The sequence below is a fragment of the Anolis carolinensis genome, chromosome 5 (genome assembly GCF_035594765.1).
Source record: "Anolis carolinensis isolate JA03-04 chromosome 5, rAnoCar3.1.pri, whole genome shotgun sequence".
NCBI classification, from domain to species: Eukaryota; Metazoa; Chordata; class Lepidosauria; order Squamata; family Dactyloidae; genus Anolis; species Anolis carolinensis.
This window is the reverse complement of record NC_085845.1, coordinates 53,488,705-53,500,160: the sequence shown is the minus strand read 5'-3', so window position 1 is coordinate 53,500,160 and position 11,456 is coordinate 53,488,705. Positions and strand designations below refer to the sequence as shown.

At 39.8% G+C, this 11,456-nt stretch overlaps 1 long non-coding RNA gene across 1 annotated transcript; it reads left to right on the top strand.

The window, feature by feature from the left end:
• The first annotated feature begins 360 nt into the window (after positions 1–360).
• On the top strand, positions 361–3,645 carry LOC134299189 (uncharacterized). The gene is made up of 5 exons (XR_010006348.1): positions 361–1,285; positions 1,827–1,896; positions 2,993–3,023; positions 3,246–3,384; positions 3,476–3,645. It is a non-coding gene; the product is annotated as an uncharacterized LOC134299189 (long non-coding RNA).
• The last annotated feature ends 7,811 nt before the right edge of the window (positions 3,646–11,456 follow it).

The window sequence follows — 11,456 nt, the reverse complement described above, 5'->3', positions numbered from 1 at the left end:
CACTAGAAAAGTCAATAGTACTTGGCATGGCAGAAGGTAGTAGGAAAAAAGGAAGATCCCATCACAGGTGGATAGACTCAATCAAGCAAGCCATGACTCTGAGGGCTCATCTCCACTGACCACCTAGGTCAGAATGTGACTGGATTAGTTCCATGGTGACCAAATGCCACACTAATCTTAGGAAATGTGGGACAAGGCCTCCTTAACACTGACTTGCCCTATGTTAACCAAACTCAGGGAATAGGTAAAATTCTGTCCCAGGATTGGGCCTGTTGGAACAGTAGGGTCAGTTCCAGAATAGAACCAGCCGCAACTGTTCCACGAACATTTCCTGGGCTTCTGTAGCCCAGGGACACAAGATGGCAGTCACAATTCCCTCCTGCACATCATGTTGAAATGTTCTCATACAGAAGGATCATATTAAATTCGAAAATAATACAATTTGCAAACACTCCTTATTGAGTTTTATGGAGAAGGAGTAATTGCTGGACTCCTATGTGACCTGTTACATTATGTTGCCTAGCTACATAGTAGAGGCACTAAGAAACCCCATTATTGAATTGCAGAGATGAGCACTGGGCACTTTGCTGGCTCTGCTATGTAGTAACATAACAGCAACCCTCTACGTGATGTGGACATTGCGCAACTGCACAATCTTAATTCCCGCAGATGTAATTTCATTTACAATGACATCAGGCCCCAACAGGATTCTGGCAAATGCCTCTCCCATACTAATATGAAGGAGCAATGCAATGCAAGCATGTACTAAATTTGCGAGACTTCCCTAAGGTGGCAAGGTTTCTGCTGTTTCACATTTCCACAAAGCTCCAATCTTTCACTCTAAAGAAGGTTCTGGACTGGAGCTACAATGATTAATGCTTAGCTTTGAACTTTGGTTGCCAGGTGTCAGGAACGCCTGTGATTAACAAGGCTCAAGCTGAAGAAAAACAGAATGCCCAAACCTCCATCCTTGTAGCATGTGCACTAGTTTGTAAGAAAGGGGGAATGATGAGATGCAGAGCATTTGCATTTTTAAACTGCAGAATTCCTATCTTAGTTCTCTGCATGTGGCCCTGAGGCTCTGCATCAACACATTTAGATAGACTTTTCAATAAAGGGAACAAGACAGAAACACAAGCACTCACTGAGTTGCCTTGAATACTCAATACCCTCTGACCCTGCTCTTATAGAGTACCATAGCAACAACTGCAAATAGAACATCAGAACAGCAAATGCAAGATTACCAGGAGGAAGTAGTCCAAATGGCCTCCTCTAACTCTCCAAGGTATTTAAGTCTATTGTTTCTGTGTTCCTGCAGTGGAAAATAACCAACACCTTTAACTCTGCATAGCCATAATCTTGCTGAGCTTTCAAACGCTCCAAATTCAGAGAACCCACTCTCCTGTGCCATTTTCCCATGAGACATCATTTTCTTTTCCTTCACATCAACAAGACTGCTAATAGGTGACAATTGTTCCAAACTGCCACTAACATATTCACTGAGAGATGGTGATGTTATATCGCCTGGAACAACCCATTTGACTTGCACATCCACATTAACCTTTAAAAGGTGTTATTATGCCAGCACAAAAACTCCTATGTGCTACATAAAAAAAGCAATGTGTAGGTTAAACACTTTGCTTCATTTTCCCACCCTGTGAACCTGAAGTGTTTTATTTAGCAGTGTCTGTATTCCCCACCATTTAACACCGAGACATGATTTTCACGCTCCCATGTACTCTATGTCATTCATGCTGTATATAAGGGGGGGGGGGAAGAGAAAACATATATTCAATTTTCACTGTTTTTGTTAATTCCCTTTCCAGACAAAAGCCAGCTGTTGTGCAGTCATCAGATGCAAGATTTGCAGGCTGTCACAGTGCATTTGATAGAAAGGTAGGCTGTAATGAGAATGGGAGAGGACTGGGAGAATGCAGTACTCTGTCATTCTAAACTAGAGTGGTGCCATATCATGACTGAAGCATCTAAGAGGACTAACACTGATAATTCAAAAACTCCACATTTCATTCCTTAGGCACTTTTAAGTCAGCTCTCTTCCACATGAGCATTCTCCTACATTTATGCCAGAATGTAGATGTCAGATAGATAATATAATTTCTATTTTTTAAAAGAAAAGAAAAAGAAAGCTGTGATCTCTCAAGAAACTGTCAGTGATGATGATGATAAAAATGGAAGTCACTCCCATCTCTGATTGACAACTGTCACTGAAGGTTGACTCGTGGGATCTCAGTACAAGGTGTTCTTAATGCACAAATGTTCATTGATTGACATGATGTTTGACTAACATGGGGAAGAAGCACAGCTTTCAAAAGTCAGCCTAATATTACTTTCACATTGCTGCTGATTCACCAGAGAAGCGAATTTGGTGCCAAAAGTGTTCTCTGCTTTCTAAGATGGTGATAATTTTGTGACAGAGTAGTCAACAGAATTATGCTAGTTGTAGGGGCCCAATAAAGCACCTTCCAAGAGACTTAGACATGACAAATTATCCAACACTAGGGACACTAGAAGAATTAAGAAAGGCAGGTTTGAGTGCTGTCTGGAAGTGCTCAAGGTCTCCTGCCTGAGACAACTGCTTTATTTTGTCTAACGGCTGGGTTGATCTGCCACTATAAACATGGAACAAATCTTTCCAAGCAAAAGAAGGGGTTGATTGGATGCATTTCTCCCCAACAAGCATGGAATTATAACTTCAAAACTGAAAATTAAGTAGAGCTTAGAAGTAATGTGTTAAAAGAAAGGTGGTTAGTCATAAAACATTACTTTTAGGTGTAATTTTGACCAATGTCAATACTTCTTCAAAGCAATATAATGACTGGTAACATCTTATTTTTAGCACAAATAATACTTTATTATATTATATCGCCTTTGTGATATCCTTTGGAGAGGTACAGTACAACCCACATGTATGCAGAGCTGGTGGTTTCTACTTCTGGTTTCAGATAAAATATCCTCTTTTGAAATTTTCTAGGTCCCCCGGGTGATTCTATCCTGTTTCCATAGTAAGTTCAGAAGTGTTATTTTTTGACTATTATGGGGTTGTTCTGCATTTGGTCACTTTTGTATTTTATATTTTGTTCTAAGGAGAGAAAGGGAAGGCATGGGTCATAGAAATGGAAAATTTATAGGACAGGGAGAATTGAAACAACTGAGAGAAAAGATCTGTGAACAAAGGAAGGATAAGCCAGTCAAATCATCTTCTCTTCCTCTCCCCTGGCCTGCAGAGTCAGTCCTTATCTAAAAATTGCAAAGACAAGTGTAGACCTGGATAACATTCGGAGGATTTAATTGCCAGGAGTCAAACATCTCTTGAAACCGACTAAGTGCGTCCTGCAGAAAGAAGGGCCTTAGTCCAGAGTGAATGTGAGTTGAGGCTAACAGCTTCATCTGGGAATAGTATTCCAAGGGGATTTACTCTAACCAGCCCTGTCCTTTATCCATCACCTCTCTCAAGGGCCTGATCCTAACTGTTCCTTTACTGCAACTGGGGACCTGATCTAAGAGAGAAAGTTGTTGAGAACCTGATTCATCTAATGACTGCTGGATTTGTATCGTTAAATTGGATGCTGGTGTAAGAAAAGTGGAATGAGTCAAAGACAAACAAAATAAATCATAAACCATGAACTTGGTGTGTGAAGTCTTTTTTTTTTTTTTGGAGATGGATGCTTGTGGTTACAATGTACTTTTACCTTTGGAGGAAGGTAATGTTGTCACTGTTGGAAATTACAACCTTCATCAAGCCTCCTCTAGTAATTTGTTTGTATATAATCCTGTTGTTTACTATTTTTTTCTTATTTCTTTCCTTGCTCTAAGTTTTTCCTGAGAAGTTGTGGGAGGGGCTGCAGACCACATGATTCGCTCTGAGATGAACACAGAGCACAGACCTCTTTAGACTTTGGGACTACTCAGATCACAGACTTGCAAACACTAGCTTGCTGCTTATTGTAAGAGAGATGTCTGATCAGATGGCACAGAAACTATCTCAAACATATCTGTAACTGACTGATAAGTTGTGTAACTGGGTATGCTGAACACATGAAGTTCGTAAGTAAACCAAATAAGTTATTTTTACCAAAGTTGACTTTATTTTATCTCATGAGTGCATAATATAAAACAAGTTGTTTTATGGGATAGTAGACATATTTGGAGCCCCGGTGGCAAAGTGCGTCAAAGCACTGAGCTGCAGACCGAAAGGTCCCAGGTTCAAGCCCCAGGAGCAGCGTGAGCGGCCACTGTTAGCTCCAGCTCCTGCCAACCTAGCAGTTCGAAAACATGCCAATGTGAGTAGATCAATAGGTACCGTTCCAGAGGGAAGGTAACGGCGCTCCATGCAGTCATGCCGGCCACATGACCTTGGAGGTGTCTACAGACAACGCCGGCTCTTTGGCTTAGAAATGGAGATGAGCACCACACCCCAGAGTCAGACATGATTGGACTTAACGTCAGGGGAAACCTTTACCTTTTTTTTAAGACATATTTTTGGGCACTGAAAAACACTTCTGAAGAACTACTATTCTTACGCATTGGCATATCTGTTTCCTGACAGATCAGAGACAATAGGTTAGTCAGTCTAACAACTGAAGCCAATTGCCTTGCATATTTACATTTAGTTGTATAGCACTTGAAAAGATTCTACTCCAATTGGTTTTGGCTCTTCTCTAAAGGTTATGACTTCAAAAAGGTCATGCCTTTCTAAAAGTCACACAGAGGCCCTTCCACACAGCTGAATAAAATCCCACATTATCTGCTTTGAACTGGAATTGAAGGGTATGTTATTTGTAAGTTCCTTTTAAAAGGTAAAGGTTTTTCCCTGATATTAATTCTAGTTGTATCCGACTCTGGGGGTTGGTGCTCATCTCCATTTCTAGGCTGAAGAGCCGGCATTGTCCGTAGACACCTCCAAGGTCATGTGGCCAGCATGACTGCATGAAGCACTGTTACCTTCCCGCCAAAGCAGTACCTATTGATCTACTGACATTTTCATGTTTTTGAACTGCAAAGAAAAAATAATGAATGACATTGTAATGGCTAATGGGAAGAATGGGAATGGATTACCTTTTACAAGTAACATTGCAGAGTCTGAGATGAAGACATGATATATCCAGGTTCCAAAGCAGCTGGAAAAGGCCACTGAATACATTACATACAGAATAAAAAATGAGAAGCTGGGCATGGGGCATAAAGGATGGAGAGATGTTCTACAGGAGTCGAATGAAGGAGTTAGAGGTACAGCAAATAAATCAGAGCTCAGAAAGCAAACAGTCTCAGCAGTTCACTCTGAGGATGGATTTCCTCGGGCCTTTGTACTCTCCATTCATACATATTGCAGAAATTCTGTCACTAACATTCATAATCAGGACTATACAAAGCAGTCTTCGAAATGTGCACCCTGAGACAGATCTCCTACCATTAACTTTTAAGGTTAAACACTTTTTTTCACTTTCAGTTACCTGCGCAATATAAATTATATGAAAGCGAGCAAGTTTTACAATTACTGCATTCATGAAGGTTAAACAGCTGAAATCCCAGAACATTTCAAGCCCAAGAGAGATATACTTTCAGGGAGGCTGAAAACGTTATTTACTTTTTAAAAAATCCTTCTGGCTCCTTTATGTGATGATCCTTTGCATATTCATGGCATTTTTTTTCATTTCTCACCTTTGCGATCTGGTAATGAAAAGCCTCCAGGTTGCAAGTGATGCAAATTAATTACTTGTGTTTGATTAGCTGGCTCCCAAGGGAGTAGAGAGAAATTTATGAAACTAACATAGTTCAAAGGTATATTTTTTTAAGTAAATAAAAATTCATAGTTGAATGAACATGAAAGAAAATTTGGTAACTACCTAAGAATATGAAGAAAAGGCAAAGTTATTCAAAATTACCTTAAAGGTTGAATGCAATTATAAATAAGTGCTATTCAAAGTGGAGGTTTATGGACTCTATCAGTCCATGAGTCATTGGTTGTTGGTCTGTAGTGAGTTTCCAAGAAAGAAAGAAACAATTGTAATCAATGGACACAAACTTCCTATCAGTCTCAGAAGTCCGAATCCTACTAGGCACCAGAACTGGGCACTAGAGCTTACTTTAGTTGTTAAATAAAAAAAAAATCCCGGGAGCGGAATGAGCGCCCGCTGTTAGCCCCAGCTCCTGCCAACCTAGCAGTTCGAAAACATGCAAATGTGAGTAGATCAATAGGTACCGCTCCGGCGGGAAGGTAACGGCACTCCATGCAGTCATGCCAGCCACATGACCTTGGAGGTGTCTATGGACAACGCTGGCTCTTTGGCTTAGAAATGGAGATGAGCACCAACCCCCAGAGTCGGTCACGACTGGACTTAACGTCAGGGGAAAACCTTTACCTTTACCTTAAAAAAAATTAGCAGTAGCACAATTTCGAACACCAAGATTACTATGAAGGAGAAATGACAGGAAAACCGAAGTGTGGTATCATAAAATTGCAGTATTCCAAATGATGAAATTAATTTTAAAAATACCATGCTAGGTTCATGAAGCAGGATTTTGAGAGAGAGATGTCAATGCTTGGTAGGAGACTGCCCATGACTCCACATCAATGAACCAATTCAACAAGGGTAAATTTGACAAATCTCATCCCATGTGTTTTTCTCTGCTTTCTCCCATTTCCATGTGCATCATGAGCTCGGAAGACACTTTATAACTCGCTCCAGTCTTCCTCCCCCCCCCCCCCCCCCCCATTTCCCTACACTTCAGAGACAGGAATTTTAAACCCCTTTGCCACGATCTATCCTTTCCCCCATACCTTAACCCATGCCTTCCTGCGCTGGAGTAGTCCAGAGCTATTTTAAACTCCTTTGCCACAATCCGTTCCTCTCATGTCTTCTTGACCTAGATTAGACCAGTGCTATTTTAACTCCCTTTGTTCTTTGAATCCCACCACTTTTGACACTACTTTCATAGTTAAAATCATAAATTTGGGCACCAAAGTGGTATGAGCATTTATAATGGTATGTTCAAATTTAAGACAAAATTATACAGTTATTATAATTTGTTCCTGAATGTTCAATAGAACTTTCCTAAGAGAAAACAAAGTTTGAAAACTACCAGTAGGACAATTTCGAAAGCCAAGATTACTATGAACAAGAAATGACAGTAAAAACAGTTGTGAAACCTTGAAATTTCAGTATTTCTAATGATTAATTTTTAAAAAATTACTATGCTGGGCCATGAAGCAGGATTTGGAACGAAAAATGTCAATGCATGGTAGGAGACCCCCCCCCCCAAAAGGAATGCCCATTGCACAACATCATTAAAACAAAATGACATGAGTGAATCTAACAGATCCCATCCCATGTGTTTCTCCTCACTCAGAAGATGACGTCTCCCTGTCTCCTGTCCCTGTCGTTTCTCTACACTAATAATAATAATAATAATAATAATAATAATAATAATAATAATAATAATAATAATAATTTTATTCTTGTACCCCGCCTCTATCTCCCCGCAGGGACCCAGGGCGGATTACAAATGCAAAACAAGTATACATACAAAACCATCAAATACCGAAAACGCACGAATGCGTTCTACTACATTTCAGGGACGACGCCCTACAGATGACAACACGAAGTAGTTTTACATCATGCGAAGGGCTCCATGTCATTCCTCCCTGAAATGTCTTAGAAGTCTGTGGAAACAGGAGAGAACATGTGTCTGATGAGCTCCTAGCACAGTGGTTCTCAATCTGTGGGTCCCCAAAATGTTTTGGTCTTCAACTTCCAGAAATCCTAACAGCTGGTAAACTGTTAACAGTCTCAGCTTAGTCTTCTAGAGAGAGATCAGACTTAATTTGCTCCTAAACCCATTTATTTGTCTTTCTAGCAGTTCATAGACCTTTTTTCTACCTCCTCATTTCAACTGAGATGATTTTTCCTGTCAGCTTTTTTGTGGTCCAGCTTTCACAAGTCTATATAGAAATCAAAAATGTTACGACCTGGATTATTCTGACTTTGGTATTTAATGAGATGTCTTTTACACATGAGTATTTTATCCAACTCCTTTATGGCTGCATTTCTAAGGGCCCTTCCAGACAAGCCTTGTATCCCAGGATCTGATCCCAAATTTTCTGCTTTAAACTGGATTATGCAAGTCTGCACTGATAATCTGGGATAAACAGAAAAGCTGGGATCAGATTCTGGGATATAAGGCATGTCTGGAAGGGCCATTTGTCTTAGAGCCCTTCCACACAGCCATATAACCTATAATATCAAGGCAGATAATCCACAATATCTACTTTGAACTGGGTTATCTGAATCCACACTGCTAGATAATCCAGTTCAATGTGGATTTTATACAGCTGTGTGGAAGGGGTCTGAAATGTATTCTGGAATTCTTGGCTGTATTCTCTATTTTGTTTATTAATGGAGCCAAGGTACAGGAAATCTTTAACTACAGTATTGCAATGTTTTTATTACCAAATTTAAAGTTATGCAAATCATCTTTGATCATTATTCGTGTCTTCTAAATTTTCAAATGTAACTCTGTTTTTGCACTTTCTGCCGTAACTTTCATCAGTAGTCATTATATGTGATTATATTCTATTATAGTACCTCTAGTAATGGGATGGATTAGCACTGGTCAAGCTCTAAAAATAAGGCCCCTTTTTGCTCTGGGGAAGTTTTTTGCTCGTTCGTGAAAGTTTATAATTCTTCTAAGGTTCCAGTGAGCAAATCGTAACCATTAGCACTGTACTGATTTTGCCACACTCAGGCCCATTCCACACAGCTGTATAAAATCCACATTGAACTAGATTATATGGCAGTGTGGACCCAGATAATCCAGCTCAAAGCAGATATTGTGAATTATCTGCCTTGATATTCTGGGTTATATGGGTGTGTGGAAGGGCCCTTAGTGACCATATGTTGTGGAATTTGGACTAATTGCATAAATAAAAAATCATCCTTTAACAGAAAGAAAATCTGGAAAGTGTAGACTCATCTAATTCAATGAAGTTAATCTGCATTTTGAAACTGTATTATATGGCAGTGTAGATCCAGCCTTAGACAGTTGCTTCAAGTAGCAGATCTTGGATGTCAGGCATAAGCAAAAACTTATTTAACAGTTTCCAGAGAGAGAATGTAATGAGATTCTCTGTCTTAAAGAGTTCAGTATCTTGGCACTATGCATTGTGCTTTGTGGTAAGAAGTGTTGCTAGTTGTTCTATCCCAAGCAGCAAAAGGTCTTGAGTTGGCCCCATACAGAGACCTCCGCTTGGGTTGGAACTGTTGCTTTAGCCAGTTTTCATCATGACTGAATAGGATTTCTCTCAGTTTCACAGGGGAGAATTTTGAAGTTGTAGTTTAAAGAATATGACTTCCGGGCTTTGCCGCTTGTAGAATAAAGATAGCAGCAGCATGGCATATATAGGTGAAGTGCTACCTGGGCAGCACAATGAGACCCAGAAAAGAAAAAAGAAGAACATCCTGTTTTAATGGAACAGGGTTGCATATAGATTGCACAGGGAGGGCACAGTGAGAAAGGAAGAATAATAGAACGCCTGACCCTTATGAAAGGACCCACTCTTCAAGCCGCTCTCTAATTATATAAATGAATGGCTGGTAGGCAATTGTGATTTATTTTGTACAGTTTGGTTGGAGACTCTGACGCTGTGCTAATTAGGTTCCTTAATAACAAGTGCAAGAAAAATAGGATTTCATATGCGAGAGAGAATAATGTTTTTCTTTTCTTATCACCCTCCCCAGACTAGAATATTAAAATCCAAGTGATTATACCATTGATATTTTGTAACCATCCCCCCAATTCCCCTCCTCCCAAACTATGTGCTCTTCATACCCTGAGTTCATTAATTTTTAATCTTGAACATTTTTAATTAATTCAGGATGTGAAAAGGTTAGTGTGCAAGTGAGGTGTAATACAAAGGGGGGGCAGCGGGCACCCTGATGAGCAGCAGATTGGCTCTGATCTTCCACATTCCAAGTAAGACGTTATTATTCAGCTTTGGGTGAAACTAATCATTATCTCTAAGATAATTGCCCAGATGCCACACTGGTGAGGTCACCCAAATAGGATTATGGTTGCTGAGCCCGCCAATCACCAATTAACTGTTAAAAGTGGAATTGACACTTTTTGTAGACCTGTTTCCCGAAGTAGCATTTCCTCCCCATCAAGATTAACCAATTTGTCACATTTTGCTTGTGTGTTTTAATAGAATTCATGGGGGGTTTGGCAGCTGCTCAGGACATTTATTTGCATAATCAACAAAGTGCATTCTGTTTCTTAGCATAGATAGCATATCGATCTACAGAAGTCTACAGAGAACCAACGTGATTTGAGAATTGCACTACAGCTCTGGAGACAAGGGTTCAAATGCCCATTGGGTTATCTTTAGCCACACTCTCTCAGCCTCAGAGGTCGGAAAAGGGGAAAACCCCTCTCTGAAAAAATCTTACCAAGAAAACTCCATGATGGGTTCACCTTAGGTTGAAACAATAAGTTAGAAACAATTGAATGACACAACAACAATCCATATTCTACAAGTTCCATGGAATTTCATCAAGCCTTTCTAGGCAACTGTGAAGAAGTGTATAATTATATTTTGTTTATAGATGACATGTTTATTTGATTTTGTTTAAACAGTCAGGTTTGGCTAAGTTTAAAATGGTGAGTATTAGAGTGGATGATGTATGGGGGAAGGTAGCCATCTTAAGGCGGGTTACCATAGCAACAGGGGCGGAGCCAACCGCCGCTTGGAAAGGAAAAGGGGGAAGGTTTTAAAACCCAGCTGGCAGTCTGTGATTTCCAGTCACAGTGAAGGAACTGATTCTTGTGTAGAGGATCAGCGTGGCTCAAATAGAAGAATTTGAGTTAGATCTAAAATAAAGAGAATTATTTTAGACAGACTGTGATTTTAAATCACAGGGAACAGTCTGGTTTCAGGTGAAGGGAACCAGGAAGAACAGACCTCTATTAGGCCAGACTAAGCAAGTTAGGGGACTTGTTTAGGGTCATTTATAGAGTCTGTGGATTAGGGAAGTTAATCCCAGTGGATCCAGGAGGATCAAGTTTTAGTGTAATTTGGAAGAAGAAATATTTTGAAAGTTTGACCACCTCATATCTGTTTGTAACCATTAAGCTAAGTGCCTTTAACAAGTTATAAGAAACCATCAAGCTCTGTACACGCAATAAACTTGTTTTGATTTTATTCCAACTAAGCCTCTGTCATACTCTTATATTAAGTTAAGCAACATCAACATCTGAAGTAAAATAAATAGAGAAAGCTAAAAAAGAACCAGTGCCATCTGCCTGACGTCTCCTCCATTGGTAGCAGCGAAGAAGATAATCAAATAATTAATTAACATCATCCTCCATAAGACATCTTATTAATTGGTGGTATCTGTGTGTTTGGTAAGATCAAAAGGATTCCATTCCTGTCAGACACCTCG